The 11,783-nt window shown below is 42.1% G+C and overlaps 1 long non-coding RNA gene across 1 annotated transcript in view; it reads right to left on the bottom strand.

Moving 5' to 3' along the window:
- Nucleotides 1–7,876: 7,876 nt before the first annotated feature.
- Nucleotides 7,877–11,783, bottom strand: part of LOC119152662 — a 33,691-nt gene continuing 29,784 nt past the window's right edge. The window contains exons 4-6 of the long non-coding RNA XR_005105841.1: nt 11,104–11,229; nt 8,260–9,130; nt 7,877–8,044 (exon numbers count right to left, since the gene is read on the bottom strand). This is a non-coding gene — a long non-coding RNA (uncharacterized LOC119152662). The remainder of the gene's footprint in view (nt 8,045–8,259; nt 9,131–11,103; nt 11,230–11,783) is intronic.

Raw genomic sequence — 11,783 nt, 5'->3', positions numbered from 1 at the left:
CTAATTGATCCGAAGCAACATCCTAAGCCTGGCACTTAATTTAACTCCATGGAGACGCAGAAGCTCTGCTGGTAGCAGAGACAAGCAAAGAAACCAAAACTCTGCTCAATAAAAGAGCAGATCAAATAAAGCTAACCCGGAGCTGACTAAATGAAACATGCAGTTCATCCGCTTGTGCTGCGCAGGGGCAGATACAAAAGCAGACAGACACCCCTGGCCCAGATCCTGACTGTGCAAGGGGCCCCTGGTAAAGCAAACAGCCTGTGGAGCAGTGTCTCCTGCAGTCCTGAGAAATCAGAGCAGTAGCCAGGAGCTGTAAGGTCATCTCCACATGATTTACATGATGGGAAATAGATACCAAGTGACTGTGGCCTTTGCTTTTGTAGGTTGTGGCTGCAGCACGTGCTAACCTCAAGCTGTGAGCGAAGATGCAGTGCCAGACGGTAACACCACTCCTCTCTGCAGTTGTCTCTGATTCAGGCTTTCACTACAAACTTCACGGCTCCTCCTGTGGGTGATATTGCTTATTCTCCAGCACCTGTTTTGCAAATAGTCTGAAGACTTCAGATGGCTATGCGGAAGAAATGTGAAGGTGAGAAATATTTTGTGGCAAAGCTTTTCTTATGGCATAAATATTTAGAGAGGCACAAACTTCCTGAGGTGCTTATTCAAAAGTATCTTCTGTTCACTGCGAGCTCCAGAATCACTGCATAATATCCCCATCATACAAGTAGTAAGTCAGTTTACACATAAATATAAGAAGTTTGTCTCTTGTATTTATCTTTGCTTACGTAAAATAGACATTTGACTATAAAAATATTGTGATTAATTTGGGGAATTAGTTGGCTGAGTACTTAAACAATTCTCCTACCAGAGAAATAAGAAGTATTTAACTAAAGGAAGAGTCAATGTCTTCTCTGAGGATACTTTAAAAGATTATTTAAATCTTATAAATATTTAAGGGCTTGCATAGAAGGTAATGGATTTTAAAGAAAAAAAACAAAACAACAATGTGTTTATGAGAAATACCATCTTATCTTCTACAAAACCAATTAAATAAGAGAGCAAATCCTGTGTGGTGATTGTGTTTTGAAATTTACCTCTGTTGAACTAGAGCATATCTCTGGTGAGATACAACTGGGATTTTGTTGAAAATAACACGGACATATTTCAGCTTAAGTAGGTTAGAGCTGCTGCTGTAGGAGCATCGCATAGCCCTGAAGAACCGATGTGAAGGTCCATGTTCCTCAGCCTTCCTTTTCCTTGCTGCAAATCAAAGGCCCCAGCCACTACCTGATTCCCACGCTTGTTTTAAACTGTGGTTTGCCTGAAGACGAGACCTTCATGGTCTAAAGAATAGCCATGATGGTTCTGAGGGGGTTAAAGAAGAAACTCAAATCTGATTAACTTTGTTAATGAAATGACTCAGTGCAACCATTTCTTTCTTCCTGCTGCAGGTGACTGTGTGCTTAAGCGCATATTTACGCACGTACCTTGCAGTTGAAGGTGAGCACATAGTAAAGCGTGTGGAAAGGTGTTTGGTTAGGCAGGTCCTCACACGGTGTGTCTTGGCCACCCGTGAGGAAAGCTCCCTGATTTCTACAAAGCCCCAGCTCTCACAGAAATGAACCTGAACACCTTCCCCACCTGTCCTGTTTGGGTAAACACAAAAGAGTTTCATTATAGCTCTGTGTGCTGAAGGCACATTTTCCACTTGGTCATTAAGCTTGCTCACGAAGACAAGAACATCATTTGCACATATTTTGAAGACAGAATAGCAGTCTGATTTAATTTAATTCAATACAAAGCTGGTGTGCACCATGTCTAACTGAGAGGAGAAAAAATGTCCTTGTTACCGTAACCCTTGAACCTGTAGAAAGTTTAAGGTGACATGAAAGGTGTGGGTTGTTTTTTTTTGTTGTTGTTGTTAATGCTCTGCTTTATTCTCACAGAATGAGTTGACAAATGTTAAGATGAAATCTCAGCTGAAGGAGACTCTGCAGAAATACTGTCCCCCTAGCAACGCTGTTACTATGCACAAGGAGTATATAAAACCTCATTCCCCTAAAAGACTGTGTTTGAGAAGGAAATAAAATTTTATTTTATTTTTAAATAAAGATAAGGTGCTTGTAAATGTTTCACGTACCTCTAAATATACCCTAAGCACAATTTGAATAGAGGCAGGATTCATAATATAAACTCAGAATAAAGACTGCAGTACCAAAGCAAATAACTAGCGGAACCACAGATACAGATCTTTTCTGTGAAAAGCGTGTTTCCACCATTATGCGTGGGGAGAAACAGAGCATTTGAGTTTGATGCCAGAGAAATAGAAGTGAGGAGGACAATAGCATCCACAAAGGGTAGCTGCTATAATAATAGGAGAGGGCATTTGAATGGGGAAGGCTTGTGGCAGCTAGTTATCGCCCAGAAGAGGCCTAGACCCTGCAAAGGGAGATGGTTCACAAAAGACAGTCCTGCAAGAAAGCAAAGTGAATAGGAGAGGAAAATGAATCTTTTCAGTGGGCAGATGAAGGATGCACTCAGAAAAATGTGCCTCTAGAAATAAATCCTCTTTCTCTTTTCTCAGCAGCTTACTTAGGAACCAGAGCTTACAGAGTATTAATGATTGCAGCGAGTTAATGAATATGTGTTGTGTTGGTGCGGTTAACAATTGACTAGCAAGAAGCAGGCAGCATTTTTGAAAAATTCTGCTGTATCCTCCAAACTGTTGCTAAGGAAGAATCGTGTCACCAGGAATCTCTAAGCAAATTCTTTGAATACGTTGCTGTTAGTGATTGTATACTTTCTCTTTATTGCCTTAAGTGTTTGCGAATGGCTGGATGCTGCAGTGCACGTCTGTCACCTTGCTTATACAAACAGCTTCAATAAGATGCGTACAGTTTATAGCCTTATACGTTTGGCCACCAGAAACAAAGGTGTTCTTTTCTGTTCCAATAGCACAAATGGATGCAAAAACCAGACTGGACTGCTGAGAACTGTGGGTCACTCATGCTACAAAAACTCAGCTGGTATCCTGGGAAGAGGGATGGGACCCAAAGTCTGCGGTGCTCACAGGCTCTTGGGCACCCCCTTGCCACGAAGCTTGCCGGGTCGGGCAGTGGCTGGCACAGTGAGTCATTTTGATGCTCGGCAATGGCCGTTCTGCACCCTTGCTCCCCAGGGAAGCCAGGGCCCAAGTCCCCAACAGCTGCACAGTAGGACCCTGGTCCTGCAGTGCCTGCTGCTGCCACCCCCCCACCGGGGACACGTCCCCAGCAGCCTTACCAGCTCCTGCCACGTCTCAGCAGCTCAGCCCCGCTGCAGAGCAACAGAAGGAAGACGAAGGTGCCTTTTTTTTCCTTCTGAAAAAGCCCATTTCCAGCAGCAACCGCTCTTGTAGCCCCTTTTACTTTCCCAGCTGAGCAGACCCAGTGCAGGTGCCACCCAGTGGAATTGTTTTGATTTTGTACACCCACGATCACGAGTCTTTCTGAAATGGCACTTTTCACGCTTGTGACAGAGGCTACCAATTATACTGCATCTTACATGGCAACTGTTTACAAGAAAATTACATTGTTTATATATTTTTGTTGCAGTTAACAAATTATCTTAAATGTCAAGTTGCTTGATAGAGAAATATGGGAGTTTACTGTATGCTTTAAAGCACTACAATTGTAGGTAAATGGCATTCAGCACAGAATTATAAACATTTAAACGTTTAGAAGGAAAATACTTTCCCAAAGGATTCATCTGACATCATAAACCATGAAAGTGAAGGCTTTGCAATTTATAAATGTCAGCAGCATAAAACCACCCAACTTCTGAGTGCAATTAGTCACGTGCAGTTAACGGTTTAACTAACAGTTGTGCTGTACTGCTATTGATTTCCTATTGCTTTCCTGAAATTAATTTGATAGCAGTTCATTTTTCATTAATTGTGTTGTGAGCCTTGTAGGGGTTTGGGAGCATGGAGGAGGTCAGCCCACGGACCGGACCCAGCAGTTTGCAGCATAATGGTGAAAAGTGAGCCACATCTGTCATTCTGCACGTAAGAGCCGTCCGTAACCATCATCTCATCCCTGTCCTCACCGCTGTCTTCTGTGTCACCCTGGCAGCACTTTAGATCAGTTAGGGCTATTAGGCACTTAAAATAAAATCAGTGTTTTCAGGTTTCATACAGAGGTGCTGCCAGGCAGGGGCTGGGGCAGGTGCGTTTCCATACCCCTGGTTTCCTCCTGAGTCCCCTCTGTTAGTGCAGCCTGCACGTGCAGGTGCTCTGTGCTCCCCCCCCCCCGTCCCCGTCCCCAAACCCACGCGCTCCATGGCGAGCTGCCTGCTGCATTCAGCTGCTGCTTATCCGGGGGACGCCACCAGGACTTCGCTTTGGATCAAAGGTTTGGGTAAAGGAACCCCGTTTTTCAGGATCTAAAGGACAGGATACCCCTCCAGTGAGAGCTGCAATTTACCTGTGGTGGTCTGGCCAAGCCCCGGCGGGGCAGCGATCCCCTCTCACCCAATTCCCAGCGGGAACGACTGATCCACAGCATCTCAGCAGACCCCCATCGCAGGCCAAAGGCAGAAGGCCAGGGCTCCATGCCTGTCGCTTTGCTTCCTGCCACTGCGGCTTTGTGTTGCAACAGACGGGGCATGGCATGTTCCACAAGGTAAAGCTGTGTCAGTACTTCGTCCTTCTGATAGAAATCCTTATGTTTTCCACTTACAATGGTAAATCATTAATATTCGCTCTGGTCTTAGTAATGAACATCAGTCCAAATCTTCAGGAGTGCCACATTTGTGCTTTTGTCTGTATTCACCCTATTTAAATGGAGTAGTAAACAGGGGATAGACAAGTCACACAAAAAATTGCATTAGGAAACCATCACCCATCCCCGCATCATACTTTATACTTTCCAAGCCACTAGTGTCTTTCTGTACCTATCCAGCAGTGGGTCCCTAGTCAGTGCAGAGGGAGCTTCACTATTAATTATGATGATAATGTAGTATGATTTGCATTTGCTTCATACATATTACATATTTCACATGGATAACAAGGGGAACAGCGTAAATACCCAAAGAAATGGCTTAATGGGTTATAATACCTATGGGATTAATGGGATCCCAGAAAGAGAAAGAAAAACATATTTGTTGAGAAATATTTTGGGGAAGTCTGAAGCAAACAGAGCCTGAACAAAACTGACTGTAGAAACAGGAATTAGAACAGCCCCAAGAAGAGCACTGTTTCTGTATATTTCCTCTGAACTAACTTGCGATTTAGAAGATGAACATCCTATGCAGACTGACATTAAAAATGAGATTAAATAGAAGAAGGGAAAGGGGAAAGGAAGAAGAATTTCAGAATAAGGGAAAGGTGAAAATGTTGCATGGATTAAAACCAGTAAATTGGCACTCAAGTAGCAGTGACAGGGGTATGACAGATAAATTGAAGGAATATTTTTTCCCCAACAACAGAATAATTTCAAGCACATTTCACTATGTCTCTTATTTAATTATTTTTTTTTGATCATTACAGACTAAGACAATGACAGTGACAATTTTTCTTCAGCTTGGAGGACAGTCAGTGCTTGTGAAGGAAGATTGGTCTACAGCAACCCAAAGGCTGCAGACAGCTGATGCCAATTGGCTGGTCCCAGTCAAGTCCCTGCACTCCATGTGCCTTTTCTACAAAATGAAGATTGTATTTGTTACAGTTGTGATGAGGAATTAGCTCATAACTTCAAAGAGCTTAAATAACAGAAGTGCCCTGCCAGGGATACGTACTGTTATGGAGGAAGGAGATGGCTCATGCACCAAAGACTTCCAAACAGGAACCCCATCATCGTAAAGCATTATGGTAAGGAAGGGTGTTGTTTTCTAGCTTCTCTTCTCTAAGTGTTTACATGGGATAGCATCTCATATATTAGATAGCATTTCATTATCTTTCATAGTAATGCTCAAGTCGTGTATCGTATTTTCTAATAAATCTTAAATTTGTGTAAATCTTAATAAATATTTTCTAATAAATCTTAAATCTAATAAATTTAAATTCAGCATTGGATACACAGGGCTACATCCTTCACATGTTTTTTTCTGCAGTTTATCAAAATGAAACATGACATCTACTGTAAATGATATTCCCATTTAGTGCTTAATGATACATCTGCTTCCCATCATACACAAATTCTGATGGTTTGCTAAACAGATATTTTGTTTAGTGACAACGTATATGCCAAACTGAAGGTTCGTTAGCTTCAGACTATCAACAGTGGAAGCTGGTGTAATTACAAGTTAAGTCTATGAGGTAAAATGGCTTAGTTATTACAACAGGAAAAAACCAAAAAAAGTTTACAAATATTGGATTTAACATTGTGCTGACTTCTGGAAAAAAGATCACTTTTAAAATTTGAAGAGCCATCAAGTACTGTTATTGCTTTCCACTCAACAGTGGAAAAACGGTGCTCTGCCAACAGTAGCTCGACCCAGAAGCTACTGCTATTGGGATGGAAAATGTAAGAGAGAGCATAGTATCTTTTTGTTAGCTTCTGGTGTACTTGATAAGCCTTGTGGACACAGTCAGAATTTCACGGGATTCAGGGGCAAAAGAGCATAGAAAAGCCTATTGCTCCACCCCCCCGCACCCCCCGGCCTGTGCCCTATTTAGCAGTCTCTAGGCTGGGGAGCACCCTCTAATGTTCAATATGAAACTCAGCAGGGTTAAGTACCAGAGATCTGGACACCCCATTTCCAAGTGTTTTTTGATGGCAGAACATGCAAATTTGGCAGACCTACAGCAAGGTTATTTTTGAAAGTTAAGGTGTGGGAAAAAAAGGTTAAAAGCAGTTTATTCATTTCTGTCTTTATATTTTCTTCTTTTTTTGTCTTATACTCTAGTCTTTTTTAAAGAAAGTTTCTGAATTGTGACAGAATCAGTGGGAGTCTCAGTGGTGTAAATTAGCTCTTAACTACACCGAGGCAATAATCTGAAGGAATTAAATGTACACATTTCTGTTGTCATGCATACTTAGTAAAAAAGCACAGTCGTGATTGGTATCCTGACTGTACATCTGAGACACATTTTTTATCTTGTAATATCTTATATGAGCGGCGGTTGTAATTCATGGAGATTTTGATTCTGTGGACAATCACACTAAGTTGGCTCTGGAAAAGGGAGACCTAGACTTGTATGAGTGAGGAAAAATAATTATTTTTCCTGATTTCAGTTACTTTCCAAGGGAGGCAATCAAAACTTTCTTTGAGCAAATCAGAAAGAACAGTACATAGGTCCATACTTAAAATCTGCTTCTCATGCACCATACCTAATATAGCTTTACATCGTGATAAATAGGGTGATTTTTATGAACTGATAATATGAGATTTCTATATAATTATTATAAATTGTTGGCATAGATAAATAATGATTTAAAAAAGAATCTCCACAGTAAAAGTCCATGCCATGACCCAAACCGGGATATGTTTCATACGTTTTCCTTTGACCAGCCGTAAATTAAAAAGCCAAGATGTATCTGATCCGGTTTCAGCACCAAGCCACTAAATCTCTTCAGTCCGAGTGTTTAAAAGCTCAATAATTAGAAGCCTCTTTCTATTGTTTGTTTCAGAGCCATCTGTCCTCACCCTGAGCTTGTCCCTGGAGACTCCATGTCCATAATTTCGGGACAGAACTCAAGGAGTTCCCCCTCCCCTGACACACGTTGCTTCCCTGACAAAAATCTGCAAACCACAGATAACCCAAAGTTAACTTCCATTTCCATTTTCAGCACCACACCTCCCTCAGCCAGGCCTTGCTTGATATCATCATCAGTTTTAGAGCTGCTTCATATGGTAGCAAATTTTCTATACCATTATGCACTTACATTTATTAAAAAGTTCCACTCTGATACCCCCGAAGTGGCTGCAGATGATTATAATCAGCGACGGTTGCAGGAATGGAAGCGCCAATACTGTAGCCACGTCCGATGCCCCAGACCCTCCTCGTTTACTCCAACGAAGATGACAGTTTACTTGCAGAGAGTGGGCACCTACGACTCTAGAAAAGAACATGTACTAAGGGAAATTAAGACGTATAGAAAGGGGGGAAAAAAAAAAAAAAAGAATCTCCATTTTTCTCTCTGGAGAGAAGCTCTCCCCAGCTTTTGGCCAGGCTGTGTGCAGGGAAGGGGCATTGCCTCCTTTCTCCATTCCACTCACGCCGAAGCTCGAACTTAGGAGCAGATGGCTCTCTGGCTGTCACTCAAACCTCACCTGCACACTTCTCTGACAATGCATCGAGCTGTTAGAGGTTGACTGTGATCCCAAGCATCCCGGGGACATGGCCTTGTCAAAATAAAGTTGACCTCTAAATGACACTCCAAATATTAAGACATCTGAGATGCTACTGGGAGAAAGCAGAAAGTTGACTTAATGTGAGCTTTTCACCTGGATTTCCAGCCTTTGCCATGCTCACATCGGGTTAAAGGAAGAATAAGAGGCAAATCATTATTTTTGATCTTACCTGTCACTCAGTGTATTTCCTCCTAAGAAAGCTGGTACCCAAGAGACACACCCCAGGTACCATTTTTTGGCACCTGTCCCAAAGGATAAGGTAGCAATCCATTACTATGAAAGATAGTTCAATATTTAACAAGAAATGTAGGTTTTTTACAATATTACCCATTTTCCAAGTGAAAACTCTACAGTCACTTGAGAAGATCATATCTATACCTTTCCCTAAAGCCTCCAGTCCTGCAGACTCCTCTTTCTGCAACAATGATCCCTTTTTTATATTTATTTTTTTTTGACACCCCAGGAAAGCGGTTCTGGTGACTGCAGCTGTTTCTACACATCCCATCCTAGACTTGGGGCTAGACTGTCCTCCCTCCTGGACCACCAAAAGTGATGCTAATTTCCTCATGCTGCTTCTGCCTTTGTCTCCGTAGTGACACTGATGCTTTGGCTGTCACCTGGATGCCATCCCTCAGCCCTCCTCTCTCCTGCCACCGCTGCGGCCCCCGTTGCTGTGTGCCAGGGCACAGGGATGCTGCTTGGAGCTGAACCACCACGCTAAAGTTTCATTTGCCTTCATGTTCCGCTTGCTCTGCTCCAAACTGGTTTTGCTTCTCTCCTTCCAGTTTAGCTGCCAAACAAAGAAAAACAAACAAACAAACAAACAAACAAACAATAAAAAACATTCCTTGCCTTAGCCATACCCAATGTGATCCAAGGTCTTCACCTCTCCTTCCAGTTTAGCTGCCAAACAAAGAAAAACAAACAAACAAACAATAAAAAACATTCCTTGCCTTAGCCATACCCAACGTGATCCAAGGTCTTCACTGTGCTTCTCAGCCCTGTCCTGGAATTGCATGCAGCTCTCTGTAGTTATTAAAGGAAATTCACTTCACACGGACTAAATCTCCAACACAGGAGCAGAAGTAACATTAAAAACTGTTTGGCTGTGTAAAGCACTTGATGAAAGGCAAACGTAATGGCCAAATTGCCTTCCCTCATCTATATCCCTGCCTGGCCTGGCACAGACCCCATCGGGATGAATGGAAGGACTCCCACTGATGTCAGCGGGCTGGGGATCAGGCTCTTCATATCCGTGCTTTGAGGGGCTGAGCAAAAAGCACTTTGTACCAGACATAGCTAGGTGATTTTAATTGTGGCAGTGGAGTAAAACAGCACCGGCAGTGGCAGGATGGGAAAGGGAAAGCTAACAAGGGGCTGTGAAGTGCTGTGAGACAGGGGAACTGCCTGCCAGTGGAAATAAGGAGTCTAGGAGATGTGTAAGTTTGGGGTTTTTTGAAAAGAAAATGTAAAGTGCCTCTGCTTCTCTGTGTCAGTGCAGTATTGACTTTTGTTAATGCATGGCTCACTGGACATGTGTCCTCCCTTACTGAGATGCAGTGGAGAACTGCGCTCCTCCCCAGCTCTCCTCATCCCTGGCCAGCAAAACCAGCTTCTGCTGGACAACAGTCCCAACCCCTGCTCTCAGGAGCAGAATTCAACTACCTTCTATCTGCCAGATGCACCTTTTCTCCTCTGAGCGACCTTCTCTCCCGCCTTCTCTGTGGTGAGAGCTTCCCTAGGGGTGCAGGGCAATTTCCTCCATCCACTCTCCTACGTGAATTGCTCCCATGTACTTCATCTCCAAGACCAGCCTCAGCGTGCTGCACGTAAGAAACGCCTGATGATACAGGGAGAACAAGCCTGAAGGATTAGCACGCGTTTCACGCCACGGGGAGTTGTAACTACTATAATTTTCCCACAGGACAGGAGATCCAGTCTATCCTGCTGCTTGATCCTTAAAATAGCTTCTTTATTTTTCTGTTTGCAAACTAGTTCAATTTTCTGAAGATTAAATTCTCTCTACATTAATGATGGAGGCAATCAGCTTTCTTACAAGAAGTTTCTTTAACATTTCCCTCAGCTACAAACAAATCTAAGCTTTGAGAAGTTGTATTTTAGCACGAATGCCTGGGAGTTTGAAACGCTCATGCTTTTACTGGTATTACAGGTCACTGCCCTTCTCAGCATTTACCAAAGCTGAAACACTAAATAGCTTGTTATTTCTATTTAGAAATGTGTCTATGCTTGCACCCGCTAGTAACCTCAGTGTAGCAAAGAAAGATTAAACATTCAAGTAATTTAGCTTAGTTCCAGTTCATTTTCAATTAACAGGAGAAAATCCTCTCAGACATAATAGGCTATTTTAGGTTTGGGTTTAGTTTATTTGTCTGACAAAAGTAAGCATTTAGGCTTACAAGTTAAAATCACTAATGCTGTTAAAAATATAGATTATTAAAATAAAAAGAAATAATAAAGAAAAAATAATAGAAAATTAAAATACTGGTTTCAAAGGTATTTTCCCTTTCAGAATATTTTTAAAGTAGTAAATACCCCAGAATGAATACAGTACAAAACATTTCAGGGAAGAAATTGTAGTGTTGTTATATAAGGGTTTATTTCCTAACCTTTCTATATGTTTTTTTACTGTACTTCGAATGTAAAACCCGCTCCTGCCCAATTTATCGATGTCAGCTTGTCTTTTCTGATATTACTCTTGGCTGTTACCTGTGTTGAGCGGGGAAGGTTTACCCAGATACCCACCTTGCTGAACATATTAGGCAAGAAGGTGTTTTCTGAAGATGTCTTCTTGACTTTACAGGCAAGGGCAATATGGGTCTGGGGAAATTAGAAGGTTGGCTGGCCAATGTTTCCCATTGAGGTTGAACACTGTGTGATCAAACAAAAATTACAAAATAGTTTCATCAAAAAAGGATGTTAATTATTAGGAAAGACAAAGTTTCCTCTTTGTGTGTCAAATGAGGTCCAGCAGTTTCCATGGGTAGAAGATCGAAAAGTGTAAGGGTGAAGAAGAGAGCAGACATACCTCAGGATTCTTGGGTCAAATCTCATATAGATGGGTACATCTGAAAACTCACACATCTCAGCTGTGCTGGTTCCGATTTTTATACTGAGGAATTATTTTTCCCAAATGACTTTCTGCCCAAATCAGTAAGACCTCAGACTAGAACTTCCTACTCCACCTGCACCCTCAAGCTGCTAACTTTTATGCTTTGTTTCTTGTGTTACTCCCTGTCTGAAAAGTTATAAGCCCATCAATATTTATTTTTTTTCATCGAATCAGTTAGTTTCCCATAGCAGGACAGAAGCTGTGGATGGGTACATACCAGTAAGCTGCACTGGGAAAAGTGGAACGGAATAAAGGGGACAAGAAAAATACAAAGAAAAATGCAGAAAATCCTAGAGTATTTTTAAGCTGCCTG

Source organism: Falco rusticolus, chromosome 8 (genome assembly GCF_015220075.1).
Source record: "Falco rusticolus isolate bFalRus1 chromosome 8, bFalRus1.pri, whole genome shotgun sequence".
Taxonomy (NCBI): Eukaryota; Metazoa; Chordata; class Aves; order Falconiformes; family Falconidae; genus Falco; species Falco rusticolus.
The sequence above is the reverse complement of the archived record's forward strand: the minus strand, read 5'-3'. Positions and strand labels throughout refer to the sequence as shown.